The following is a 14,993-nucleotide window of genomic DNA, read 5'->3' on the forward strand; positions in this document are numbered from 1 at the left end:
AATGGTTTGGATTTCTCAGATGAATACATTCATCAACAGTAATCTCACTGGAGGTTTTGATTTATCTAGAGAAAATCAAAACTCGAGTGGGATTTAATCGACTATTACACGATTAGAAGAAAGTATATGAAGATTAGAAGAAGTAAAGTACTATAATACAATAAAATATTAATTGACTCACTAAAATTCTATTTCACTAATGTTAGCTTCACCAAAACGTTTGAACGGATCAGCCATTTTCAGTTGACTAATCTATGCGGGAAACAAATGACGATCGCAAAGCATTTTTCATAGTACCGTAAAGAATTTGCAATTTCAAATGTTAGCAAACAAAGAAACAAATGTTAGGGAAGTGATAAAAACAAACAAATGTTAGGGAAGTGATAAAATTGTAGCGATAAACAGCCATGATTGGTTGAAACACGTCCTTGCGTACCGTTTTATTGGCCAAAAGTAATATGACGTAGTAGAAGTGTAATAGTTAAATTGCATCGCTGGATTGGATGAGTTCGTTTTCGAGACCAGGTGAAGGTGATAATTTCCATCTCATAACGGCTTAGCGATCCAGACAAACTCCTATAAAATTAACTACCCGTTCTTGCCCGGCAGATAGAATTCTACCAGAGCGTGAAACTGATAACATTGCCTCTTCGTGGTGGCAAAGTCGAGAAAGCATGGGAGTTCCAACTGCCCTGCGTATCGTGCGTGGAAACGGGTTACCAGTTAGCTATTCAATTGTCTTCTTCACATGAGCGTCCTCAATATTTTCTACATCCTATGTGACTGTTATATTATCTTGTAAATAAAAGACTCTGAGATGTTCTCAAGAAACATAACACATATTATTATGTACATTATGCATGTGAAAAGGCTTTGTTATATTATAAGTTTCTTATATTAATTATTGTAGAACCGAAAAACGTTACAATTAAGTTACTCAGGTTATCTCGTAAAACTGTTCCCATTCATTAATCTGCAGAATTTGAAATCATTTCCAAAATTGAGAAAGATTTAATATTTTGATGGTACAACATTTTTTAGAATTTATATCGTGTCATGAATGAAAAATATCAAACATTTCGAAGCTATTCATCAGCTCCAATATCAAAGAACATAAGGAAAGAGGAACTCTCTGTTGGATGATGGATTAGAATTATTTTTCAGATCATGAGAAGTTCCTCTCTCCTCGCTCGTCAATGTATTTATTTATTTATTTATTAGCACTGCAATTGGGTATACTCCCGGTGGCAGTGTATAATAATAATAATAATAATAATAATAATAATAATAATAATAATAATTTAATATTTTAGGACAAAAATTCGCTCCGGCGCCGGGGATCGAACCCGGGTCCTTGGTTCTACGTACCAAGCGCTCCGACCACTGAGCTACGCCGAATTAAATCTACACCACAGGATCAATGTTTCCCTTTGTGGCCTGACTCCACGTTAGGCATATATGTTGACGTATATCCAATGTCAACTGCCAACATCGAAGGAGGAAAGTTCGATCCGATGCTGTGGATTGAATTCGGCGTAGCTCAGTAGTCAGAGCGCTTGGTACATAGAACCAAAGACCCGGGTTCGATCGCCGGAACCGGAGCGAATTTTTCTCCTAAAATATTAAGTTTCAATATTACAGATAAATTCTGTAGGACAAATTAATATATCTTAACGGCCCCAAGGTTCACTTAGCTTTCTATAAAATTGAGTACCGGGTCTTTCCCGGGGGTAAAAGGCGGTCAGAGCGTGGTGCCGACCACACCACCTCATTCTAGTGCCGAGGTCATGGAAAGCATGGGGCTCTACCTCCATGCCCCCCAAGTGCCTTCATGGCATGTTACGGGGGTACCTTTACCTTTTTACCTTTATAATATTCTCTCAGCTAGCAGTGCATAATAACTGCGGATTCCCGGCCAACAAGTCACTCAACTGAGTGCGCTCCTAGCATAAAGGCAGTTGACATTGGATACACGTCAACATATATGCCTAACTTGGAGTCAGGCCACAAAGGGAAACATCGAAGGAGGAAAGTTCGATCCAGTGCTGTGGATTGAATTCGGCGTAGCTCAGTGGTCAGAGCGCTTGGTATGTAGAACCAAGGACCCGGGTTCAATCCCCGAAATTATTGAATATAATTATTGAAAATAGAGAAATAAAAATAAATAAGGCTCCTTTATTAATATTTTTTGCTCCGAGTAATGTTTTGAATTCTTTGTGTAAATTTGTTAATAATTTATTTCATAAAATATAGTGTCGTGATGGAATTAATCAAAATCTTGCGCCGGAGCGAATTTTTCTCCTAAAATAATAAGTGTCAATATTACAGATAAAGTCTGTAGGACAAATTAATATATCTATAATAATAATAATAATAATAATAATAATAATAATAATAATAATAATAATAATAATAATAATAATGTGAAAATTTTGTACGACATGTCCACATTGTATTAAATATATAAAAGTTCCAGATTAATTGGTGTAAAAATGTAGAAGTTAGAAGTTTCACAGACCCATAGCCTTAAGTCCTCATAACATCGTCAATCTTTCTCAATCATCTTGCTTTACTTCTCGTAACGATGTTAGGCTCCCCATGTATAATTAAATTTGGAAGCGGTAGCTTGGACTTTCTCCATTGCTAATGAAGTATATTAAAAACTGACAACGTTTAGAAGGTTAAGTGTATCTCTGTCTTGAGATAAAAAGATGGTAAGGAATGTATTATACTCCCTGGGATTATTAAAATGGCTCAACAACAGATCAGTAACGTGATCTATAGAGACGACACAGCATGAAGAAAATTTTTTCCGAAATATGACATTTGTTTTGGCAAAATAGGAAAACATGAAATAAATACATCAATACTAAAATATCTTCGTTCCTAAACCATTTGGAGTAGATTTACATAATTAATTACAATAGTAATATACGTTACAAGAGCGGTATGTTGACGTTTTAATGTTCGAGGAAAAGATTGAAAAAGCGAAACGTTTATTTTGTGCGAAGATCGTTTATTACACACCTGAAAGACGAATTTCTAATTAGTTGCAATGAAATGAACAGAATCAAAGCAACGGAAATGAAATTTTTGAGGAGGACAGCAGGATATACTCTTTTAGACCGAAAAAGGAATGAAGAAATTTTAGAACAATTAGAAGTAGAGTCAGTAGAAGAAAAAATCAGCAGATACAAATTCAATTGGCTAGATCATGTAAGAAGAATGGAAAATTCAAGAATCCCAAAAATTATGATGCAATATAAACCTAGAGGACATCGTCGACCAGGAAGACCTTTAAGAAGACTGCTAGATGGGGCCGAAACAGGTCTACAGAGGCCTAATTCGTGAAGGATGATGATGATGATGGTGAAATCTACATGTTGGTTTCTGTTTAATGACGGCAACTTCGGAGCACCAAAATGTCTTTCTTCAACATTGTTGCTATAAAATGTTTTCTGTGTTTACTATACTCCAGCAGGCCGTGATATACGTCTGTCTCCCCCCCCCCCAGTCTATAAATGCGAACTTAAAACAAACGGTAAGGTTATGTAATGATTTATTTTTCATTTTAATATTTTAACAATATTATTTATATTGCAGTAATAACATCGGCATCTGGAATCTTGTTGATTTTTTCACGGCTTCCTTAATGTTACTTGTAGCAGGAATGCAATAAGTTTCGTGGAGTAGTAGACTTTACTTAATTTTTGCAAATATTTAAAAACAATAATTAACATTGCAACTTAGGTGAAATTGCAGTGGTAAGTTTCCAATTTATAATTATTACTATGTTAAAGGTCTCTAAAAATAATATGTTAAAAGCCTAAAGCAGTGAAATGAATGTCGCGCTTAAGCGGTAAGAAGAGGGAAATTGTTATGTGTGTTACGTTGGGAATACTGAATGTGGTATTTCATACTTACCGCGTATTGGTTCTGTGCGGAAAACAAGCAAATACGCACGATCTCGCACAAAACAAGTTTTTAGATATTAATAGTTTTGTCTATATTTAATGTGCTACCCAATAACATACAATAAATCTGCGTAATTAAACAGACTGTCAGCTTCATCAAATCCTAACCTGAATGCAAGAACTAGGCAACTCAATATTTGCACCGAATAAAAAAATTCGTACATTAGTTGGACTCAACAGTGGCTAAAATATGACACAAGTAAGAAGTAGAAGGCAAAATTTACGGTTGAAACACGTTTGAAACATTGATTTACAAGATTAAAAGTCAGTATGGCAACATCGAAAAGACTTTTACTAGATTCTAAAAAATAAGCAAAGATGGAATACTACCCACTTAAGGGGAAGCTCCACTGAAAATCATGAAAATTTTCCAAAAAAAAAAAAAATATATATATATATTGGCTATTTCACTTCTTTAGTATATTTTCATACCCCAAATGGATTTAGTTCAATTCTGATTACAAAATAGTACATTATGCAACGAGCCTATAATGATAGTAATTAAGACGCGAGTATGTTTGTTTATGAAACGAGCGCAAGCGAGTTTCATAATTTTCATACGAGCATCTTAATTACAATTATAGGCAAGTTTTATACGACTTTTTATGCTCGACCACATTTCTAACTTGAAACTATTCAGAAGTATTCATTTTATTCGTATCTAACTGAAGAGTGGAAGTGACCTTATGCATCGCTCGTAAATTGTGAGATGTGCGCAGACGCGAAAGTATTGATTTTTTTTCCGAGGAACAATAATGTCATTGACCTTGATGTAATGTAACATGAACTAATTTTGATATAACCTGGAAATTGATTTAGAATTGAAAAACGAGATGACAAATTGAATTTATTTGAATATTATTTACAATTAACGCGAATTATTATAGTAAGAGAACATAACCTTCTGCAACAGTATTGGATTTCCAGCCTCCGTGACGTTTCCCTCGTTGTCTTTCGATTGCATATCCGAGAATAATCGAAAACCTGAACTTTAATGAATAGGTGTACTTCAATGACATGCATTAAAGGACTGCTACAAGGTGTATAATTACTACATTTCGACATGGTCGAGCATAAAATATGTTTATTTTTTAAATTAAGGTTGTAAGGGGGCGTGGCACTTAAAGAGCTGTCAAATTATTTTTTCATCAAAGAATTCCTTTTTACAAATTTCTGATTACAAATCTAGTAACTAGCGTACTGTCAAAATTACACCACACACATTTTAAAATAAATTCAAAGCTCTTTATTTAACACAGTCCACTCAATAATTGCTAACAGATTAAGGGAACATGGTGAATACGAAGTATATGAGGAAGTTCAATGTCTTTCTACGGAAGGATCTACACGGCGTGCTGACATCATAATAATTGACCGAGATAAAAAAAACTGGTCTCATTCTTGACCCCACTGTAAGGTTCGAAATTAATGAAGATCAAGCAAAGCAGGTACATGAAGAGGAACGCGCTATTTACCTTCCATGCTGTGATGATCTCAGTCATAAATATAATATTCAAGATTGGAATGTCATTGGACTTAAGTTTGGTGCGCGAGGAACAATTCCCAAATTTACATTGGAGATCCTCAGAAAATTAAAGGTTCCTGATAAGACTCTTCAGACAATTGCATCAACCATTTTAAAATCATCGTTGAACATCATCAATCATCATCTCTATTCATCTTTATAATATTCAATGTATATTATTTATTTTCAATAAAATTTTATCGTTTTGATAGCTACCACTTCTTGTCGCAGAATATTCTTTTTTAAAATTTTATTATGTATTTTTTTAACATTAATTTACATTTTCTTTTTGTTCATTTTAATTGATTAGGACGCCGATATTTTAAATCAAAGATTTGGACGGCTATCATTTCGATGATATTCTCCCCCTATTTCGTTGTCTATTATTATTAACATATAATTGTTTCTGTAATGCACATAAAAACTAAACCATCCGTTACTACCCTCTTACAATTTACCGCCCCCCTGAAAATCAGAAGAGCCCCCTTGGGGGCTCTACCGCCCACTTTGGTAAACACTGTTTCAGAATATGAGATGTCATACTTTGCTTTTCTATAGACTGATTCAGCATTTTTAACGACCCTTTTTGTCCACTCGAAAACGAAGGTTGGCTCTTGGAAACGTTTAGAGTATTTATACATTTCACCAATAAAACAAAAGGCTCAAGCCATAGTCTGCTAAATAATAAAGTTTACCATTGCTTTCGCCCTGTTTTAGAACGGATATATAAACTTATTTTTGTCTTCCCCCTGCTTTTGAGTTGCTGCAGCTTAAATGCTCTAAATGTTTTCCTCAGAGTATTATGAAAAGAAGTGTTATATTTCTTTGTGCTGTTTGGTAGAAGCGAAAAACAGGAAATATCATCACCTCCGACTACAAGTTGAGCGCAGTCCTGGATTAAGTTTCCGAAAGCAACGGGACGTGCAGATTGTCTCAACGTTAGCTACATCGTCGCTTTAAGTGGCACAGCTCCACATCCATGCATAATCCGGGAACTCGTTCGTTTTACTGAAATTAGGTTAAACAGAATGATGTGTCATGTTAGCCACGCGTGTTGAAATAAACTAAACGCAACATGTTTACGATATTAAATTTCTTGTTCCATCTCCAAGCTGCCAACTATTGAGTCATTTGCATCAAATAATTTGTGTAGCTTACTTTGTGTCTTACATTTCTGAATTGAAGAAATTTCGTCCACCACTTTGGAGTAGCGGTTAGGATGCTTTACCGTAAAACAAGCGGGTCCGGGTTCAAATTCTTGTTGGGATAAGTTACCTGTTTGAGGTTTTTCCCGTGTTTTTCCCTCAACCCATTAAGAGCAAATGCTGGATAAGTTTCGACGTTGGATCCTGGACTCATTTCGCTGGCATTGTCATCTTCATCTAATTCAGACGCTAGATAGCAGTTGATAAAACGTCGTAAAATAACCAATTAAAAAAAAGAAAGAAATTTCCCAACTGTTGCATCTCGGAACAGAGGTCTATCTTCCTTTGTTATTGTTTTTTAGTTTAGACGAAAATTACTGTAACTGATTCTGCAATTTTGTGCTGTTTTTACTCATGTATTTTAAATACACAGCACTATTTTTTCTTTTAATAAGAATTATGACAATTCGTATATTATTATTATTATTATTATTATTATTATTATTATTATTATTATTGTTATTACTATTATTTATTTATTTATTTATTTTTTCAAAATCACATCATCTTCTATTTCTTCCTTTGCTGACAGAATACTATTTATTTGACGTAAATTATTGTTGGAGCCTGTTCTGAGTAAATAGCGATGTTGTGCATTTAATGTTTAAGTATTCACATAAACTGAAGTTATTTTCGAGTCAACTGATGTTTAAATATTGAACATCAACTAAATCCATCCATTGATTTAGTAAACAAGATTCCTTTACGGCGCATGCAGTCGTCTAAGAGCCTTGGCCTGAAGTTCATATCTGGACTTCTTGAGACCTAACTTTTTTTTTATAAGACTGTAAGTGTCAGTGCTTCGCCATGACATCATATTGACTACAAACAAACATCCATGTTCAAGGCGAAGTTCGAACCAACGGCCGTGACTCACACAGAGATATACAATAACAATTATCCTGACGCATGACGTTTTGAATGGGCTATAATATCTGTGGTGTTTGGTCAGAACATGATAACTACAAAAAAGGCCTTTTTTAGCTGGTTTAGTCGTGATATCTCCATCTAATCTTTTGTTATTTTCATTTACATTTGTATGTAAACTGGAATTATGATTTGTATAGGTAAAGTGAAAATAAAACTGTTGTATCTCAAAGTAGTTTTTTTTTTTTTGACTTACCATGTTTTGACCAAACACCACAGATATATTACAGATATATTCAATCTCTTCAAAATAGAAGATACTAAAAATATAGAATTTTAACATTTATTTAGTGAAAAAATTACAAGACTTTTGTCACTTTGGAAAAAGGTTAAAATCCTGGCAAGTCAAAAAGGAATTCGTCACAGACGCGAATTGTACGGGGGGAGGTTTTCTCGGACACTTCCGCCTCCTCTCTTGTAATTCCAAAAATTATTCCGTTATAAAATAAACAGATTAGCCATAGATAGTATTGTGACTAGATTGTGACTGAACATAAAAATCATCCATTCTCAAGAGGTGAACGTGTACTTCGTTTATTGAGCTTGAAGATGACCCCTTGAAGCTCAAGCTTTATTTTCGCGGACCCCATAAAATTTTTTGCATAATTTAGACCAAAGGCATTTTATACTCATTAAATATTTGGGTATTGAATTAAGGATCCTTAATAAGTTGATAACGATATAAAATTTTTGTTTCAATTTTGAATATAACATGAAAATACGTAAATACCGGTACTTAGTTATTTTACTTTGTAGCATGTCTTTGCTGTGAAAAATGAAACCAGTTTTTTAGATTTACTATAAGGTTTATGCTGTCAAATTCTGGCTCAATTGTAGGTACCGATACTCTAAGTCACAAGTATAACTTCACATGAAATTACTTCTATTTTTTTCTTTAAGAAAATCAAAGCAGAAAATGTACACTCGCACAAGTATGTTGATACAAATAGTATTAGACCTAATTGTTTTATTGCAATTAAGAGAACATCGGGATTCATGGGTCGTGCATTGAACCAAGACCGTAACAGGATCGTTGTGGTAGACACCATTTTAAGGGACAATAGGATTGAATTTTTAGCCAAGATGGCAAAAAATTTCAAATTTTGATTTTTTACATACATGGTGACTTGACACATTTTTCTACGTTTTTGTTCTATATTTAGCCTTCATTCGCCATTTTTAAAGGTCTGTCGACTATTTTTAAAATGCCGCGTGCAGAGGTTTAAAACGTGCAACGCCCACTTTTCCTCAATTGTAAGAATATCTTATTTTTCGACTCTCATATTCAAATTCCCCTAGTTTTCGCTGTAGATACTTCAAAGCCAAGGTCGCTAGATGTCGCTGTCGAACAGCTCTTAGTCAGGTCCTCTCATCCCATTCCACCAATGTATAAGCATTGGAAAGACAAAAATCGAAAACCTTTATTGGAATGTCTTGAGCAATTTGGGGTTGCACATCCAGGCATTTTGAAAACTTATTTTATGATATATATTTCCACAACCCGATGTCAACAAACCGAATAGATGGCGCAAATATGGCGACGTGCGACGACCTCACTTATCGACGGACTTTGTTCAAAACATGCCTCCTCTGCCATCTTTTGATGATTCTAGGAACCAATACCACCGTAATCAACCAAAAATGAAAATGAAAGTATGACGAACATGTCCAAAGAAAAATCTTAATTTCCAAAAAGAGGCTGGAAATAGCAACTTGCAATGCTGTTGGAGAGTACAATATGGGATGCAGTGCCATTCAACACCACGAGACCTCTGTCAGACAGGAGGACCTTCCAAGAGTAGCACAAGAGATAGTAGCGAGGCGAAAAAACAGGAGGCTGTATGAGAGTAAGAGGTCAAATACTGATTCCAAGAGGGCGGCTAGGATGTCAAAAACGAGGAAGGAGGAAGCCAAGAAGAAGAGAAGAAGAAGAAGAAGAAGGGAAAAGCTATGGCGCTGGAGAGTTCTGAAATACACAAGATGAAGAAAATCAACATTTTTTAATAAATTGCGTTTTTTTCAAAACGACATTTTTCATCATACAAATGGTCCCTCGCGATTTGTATTTGCTCCAATTTGCATGAAATTTTGCACGAATACTCTCTACATATCACACAAAAATGTTCATGTAATTGGCTCTTGATTAAATACTTTTCGTGTAATGAATTGTTAAACTTAAAAAAATACGGAAATTTAACGAAACATAATTATATCCTAAATGAAAATTTTTATCTTCTTCACCGGTGCTCAGATTTAAAAATCAAATACTTCACAAAAAATCTCAAAACATAATTTTAATTATAGTCCCGCGAAGAGCATTCTGAATTTAAGTTACGCATGTGTATTTTCAAAGTATTAAAATCTGTATGTAGGAAATACAACAATAAGTGCGATGTTTTAAAACTGAATACATTTTTGACGGTATGTTGCCATCACTGTAGCTTTGTGTAATGTAGAAACTTGTCCAATTTTGAAAATAAATTGGGTCCTTTTCGATTTCGCTTTGAACAAGTTTTACTATATGGTATTTATTCATGAAACTTATTACAGTTGAAAAACGATATGAAATTATTATTATTATTATTATTATTATTATTATTATTATTATCATTATTATTATTACCATTACTTACTTAATTACAAATGATTTTTAAAGAACTCGGAGGTTCATTGCCGCTCTCACATAAGCCCTCCATCGGTCCCTATCCTGAGCAAAATTAATCCAGTTCCTAGCATCATAGCCCACCCCCCTTAAATCCATTTTAATATTATCCTCCCATCTACGTCTCGGTATTCCCAAAGATCATTTTCTTTTTCCCTCAGTCGTCCACACTAAAACACTATAGTGGATTTCTAGATACATCCATACGTGCTACATGCCTTGCCCATCTCAAACGTCTGGATTTAATGTTCCTAATTATGTCAGGTGAAGAATACAATGCGTGCAGTTATGTGTTGTGTAACTTTCTCCATTCTCCTGTAACTTCATCCCTCTTAGCCCCAAATATTTTCCTAAGCACCTTATTCTCAAACATCCCTAATCTCTGTTCCTCTCTCAAAGTGAGACTTCAAGTTTCACGACAATACAGAACAATCGGTAATATAACTGTTTAATTCTAACTTTCAGTTTTTTTTTTTTTTTTTTGAAAGCTGACTAGATGACAAAAACTTCTCAATTCAATATCATTGCTATTAGTATTATGTATGATGTTTGCACATGATATTACAGTTAAAAAATAACACATCTGTTGTGCTCTCGATAGATATTCAGTCCGTGTTTTGGTGGGAAGTAGCCCTGAACCTCGGTTTGTTTTAAAGATATTTTGTCGTTCTCAGTGACGCACTCGTCTGTTACGACAGTCGCATATAGAGAGTGACTAATGAGGCAGGAGCCCTGGCGTTGTATCAGGTCAACTGTCACAGCCAACACAAACACAAGAACTAACTTCGTCCGTGCTGCTACTTATGAAAATTAACTTTAAGTATTTAACCAACACGATCGGCGCGTTTTCGGTGTGGTTTCAATACGTAGAGACGAGAACAGTGCTTCCAGACATCTGGTGAGAATATCGCGAATTAACTCTAGGTTTGGCAGGCTTGTAGAATATTTGGCATTACAGGACGTTAAATGCAAGTGACTCTCTTCTTGTGGACAATGAGGAGTTTGTTTCGGAATGGATCCAATTTTATCGCATATTCGACCATCCTGCTCTATGAATTCTGAGAGCATGGCGTGTTTATTTATTTATTTATTTATTTATTTATTTATTTATTTATTTATTTATGTCTATAACAGGGCAAAGCCCCAATTACAATAGACAGTACAGATATTTGTTAAAAAAAACATAGAATTGCATATAATATGAAAAAAGGGATAAAACAGAAATAAATGCAAGATACAAGTATAATTACAAATTAAAAATTAAAAATGAAAAAAAAAAACAAATAGATACTACCTAAATAAAAGACACAGATATAGATATAAATGAAAAATACCAAATAAAAATAAATTAAAAAGAGTTAACTATAGATATCATAGCCAAAAATGTAAAATGTAGCTATAATTGGCAAATTACAGAGTAAATATAACACTATGTTAATAAATTCAGAATACAGTATTATAGAGTAGGACTAATAGACTTAATTAATTTATTTAAGAAATTCACTACTACAGAACACGTGTTCCAATTAGTAGGATATCTGATTATAACTATAACTAACATGCAACTAGAATTTAACATATTATCATGAAACTATTGCTGTATATAACTTTTTCTTGTACATATTGTACGATAACGAGAAATCTAAATCCTGTTTATTTGATAGATGATTGTAAGTTCGAAACATTAATAAAAGTGGAGACATTTTACGAGGTTGTGTTTTTGATGTCTGTAAATAAAAGAGAGATCGCTTTCTCAAATTTGATTTACCAATATTGAAACTAATTAGCTGTAGAAGATCAGGGTTGTCTATTAAGCCATTTATAGTTTTGAACAAATACATTTGTTGTGCTCTTATCCTGCGACTACTGAGAGATGGTGCATTAAATTAAACCAGCATGGATTCATAAGATTGGAATATGTTGTAACATGAATGTTTTTTTCATATATAGCAGTTTTATGATTTTATTCTGTACTCTCTCTAGAATGATCGAGTGCGAGTGATAGTGAGGGTTCCAAACTACACATGCGTACTCTAATTTACTTCGTATTAAACTATTATATATTTTTAAGACAGTTTCAACATTCCTGAAATCTTTTGAGTGTTGAGACCTATTGCTATCTGTAGGTCGTAATTAGGATAACGTAGACTTACGGAGTTGAATGAAATATGTTTTCAGGTCCCCTCAATTCATTTTAACTAGTTCTTAAGTGTTGTCAGTGGACTCTTGTGAGTACCATTACGCAAAGTAGTAATGGAGCAAAATTATTCTACTAGGTTGGTGTATTTATTGAATTGTGTATATTGGAAAAATTTTATAGCCTATGGACGTATCGACGGATCAGGTAAAAAGAGAAACAAGTCAGAATTCAATTTTTTAGAAGCCGGCATTTTAAAGTTTCATGGTTTTGTGAAAAATCTAAGGGTCACTGAAGTTACTCCAAATTCTGAAAACGATATGTTATATTTACCATAAGTTTCAAATTAGAGTATGTTAATTGTTCTTTTTTCACAGCCACATGAACGTTTAAAATGCAGTTTCCTCAAAATTTTAAATTACGAGTTGTTTCCTTTTCGAACTGGCCCGTTGACACTAAATGGATTCTGTAAGTTTTGAGTAAAAGACTTTGCGGGTATTCATAACTTGCATAATAATAATAATAATAATAATAATAATAATAATAATAATAATAATAATAATAATAATAATAATACTTCAAAGCATCTCAAAGAGATTGAAATCAGAAACATGTTCTTTCCCTCCTCCAAAACCGTATGTCTTTATCATCTATTTTGTCCAATTTCCCTTCCTCCTCTAAATCACCTTCCTCTTATTCTCTCCAAAGCTGTCTTCAGATGTTCTTCATTTAATACTACTTCTCCATGTTAATGCAATCCCTCCTCCGCCAAATCTTTCTCTCCTAATCGCTCTTATAGGAATTCCGTTCTCTTCTGCTAATTCCCCTTCTCATCCTCATGAAATGCAGATTATGGCGAAATGTTTTAATGGTAAGAGTAACGGAAGCACTTCAGAAAACCTCTAGCACTGTTTTTTTTTCTACCAGAAATTTAATTTTGTAACACGATTTTTTCCAACATTTCGGCGTGGAAACAGACGTACTAGTCATTAGGTTTGCTATACAGCACATCTGCTGTTGATTAATATGAGATTTCCTACTGAAACCTATCACTAAAATAAATTTCGCACACGTATTTGCAACGAAGTGGAAATATAAATGGTGTCAAGGATTTCCTCAACACGAAGGAGGAGTTTTGTGCAAGGAAAAATATATGTCCGTGCTCTAGGCGAGCTTCCATACGTCTTAACGCAATGTATAAACCATAGAGGGAAAGTAAATAATGACCACCGTTATGATGACCATTACAATCATTATCGTCATTAGTAGTCGGAGAGTAAACGTATCATAATCATCGTAATAACCACCATAATCCCCATCGCAATTATCACCACCATCATCATCATGGATTAAACTATTCGGTACATCTGGTCACTTCTGCGCTTTCTTCACCACCTCTTTTATATTCTTTCTATTACTTATTTGTTAGGTCTACATGAGCGAATTTTTCTGAGGATGGCACCAGCGTATAGGTAATTAAGTATGGACACTTCGCGTCGGTACCTTTGATATAGCCGGACTGATTTCAATGACCTTCAAGCCAGCTAGAGCGTGAGATTCTGCTTTCTCCCTAGAGTTGGCGCTGATATCACACCAGCTAGCAGTCGACACAGCGGAAATATAACACATATAATTAATACATCTAGGTACATTATGTACTCAAAATAAATTGGATCCATAAAATAATAAATCCGTCATTAACTGTAATGTCTAGACTCTAGAGTTCCTTTATAATGAGAGTTGAGACGTTGACCCCAACAACAATTGAAATACGTAATGATTTGATAGCGCTGAAAATGGAAAAACAAAACTCTTATGAGAAGTAAAACCATATACCTATATTATATTATATACAAATATTAAACGAATTTGATACATAATTTTATAATGTATTATATTATTTTATAATATAATTTATTATATCTCAAATATAAAAAAAATTATTATTACAACTAGTTTGTCACTGAGAAATAAGGAAAAGCTGTTAACCTGAATTTATTTGAAGCAAAGCGTTACCGGATTATGCAATAAGGTAGGCGATGTTTGAATCCTGTGTCTCAATTCTATACTCAATTATTATCTTAGCATATGCTCGATTACACTAACCTCTAGCGCTTGAAAGTGGAACTAAACGCCGGTGCACAGAGAAACAAAACACAAGAAAATTCGCTCAGTGTCTATTCTTTATAATCCCTATTCGCTGATGGCACCTGCAGTGCTTCTATGGCAACCAAATGACATAAGAGCAGTACGTTAGTTTCAGAGGATATGTCCGTCCCCACAGTTACAAATGGTCGGTGATTTTATTAAGGGATACCAAAGTCATCCAAAATGTTTACATGGCCATGTTAAGTTATGCTGAAGAATTATTTGTTTCCTTTGTAGTAGAACTCGGCCTGCTAATTTCTGCATACTGCCAGTCGTTGCAGTTCTAGGATCCATAGAGAAAGGCAAGGGCAGTCATGACTAGTGTATTTTCTTACTGAATTCTGTAAGTAGGTGAATAAGTGAATACGGAACCTGTATAAAATAGTAAATAACGAATGTTGGGTTTACTTCCGCA

General features: G+C 34.2%; 1 protein-coding gene across 11 annotated transcripts in view; it reads left to right on the plus strand.

Moving 5' to 3' along the window:
- Positions 1 to 14,993, plus strand: part of LOC138713875 (putative RNA exonuclease pqe-1) — a 203,417-nt gene that overhangs the window by 123,019 nt on the left and 65,405 nt on the right. For 3 of the 11 annotated variants that reach the window (XM_069846356.1, XM_069846362.1, XM_069846357.1), the window contains exon 2: positions 14,816 to 14,880. The exons of 7 other annotated variants lie outside the window; for them this stretch is intronic. The gene's annotated coding sequence lies outside the window, so the exon portion shown is untranslated. The remainder of the gene's footprint in view (positions 1 to 14,815; positions 14,881 to 14,993) is intronic. One more of the 11 variants, XM_069846358.1, reaches the window with a different exon arrangement.

The sequence above is a fragment of the Periplaneta americana genome, chromosome 14, assembly GCF_040183065.1.
Source record: "Periplaneta americana isolate PAMFEO1 chromosome 14, P.americana_PAMFEO1_priV1, whole genome shotgun sequence".
Taxonomy (NCBI): domain Eukaryota; kingdom Metazoa; phylum Arthropoda; class Insecta; order Blattodea; family Blattidae; genus Periplaneta; species Periplaneta americana.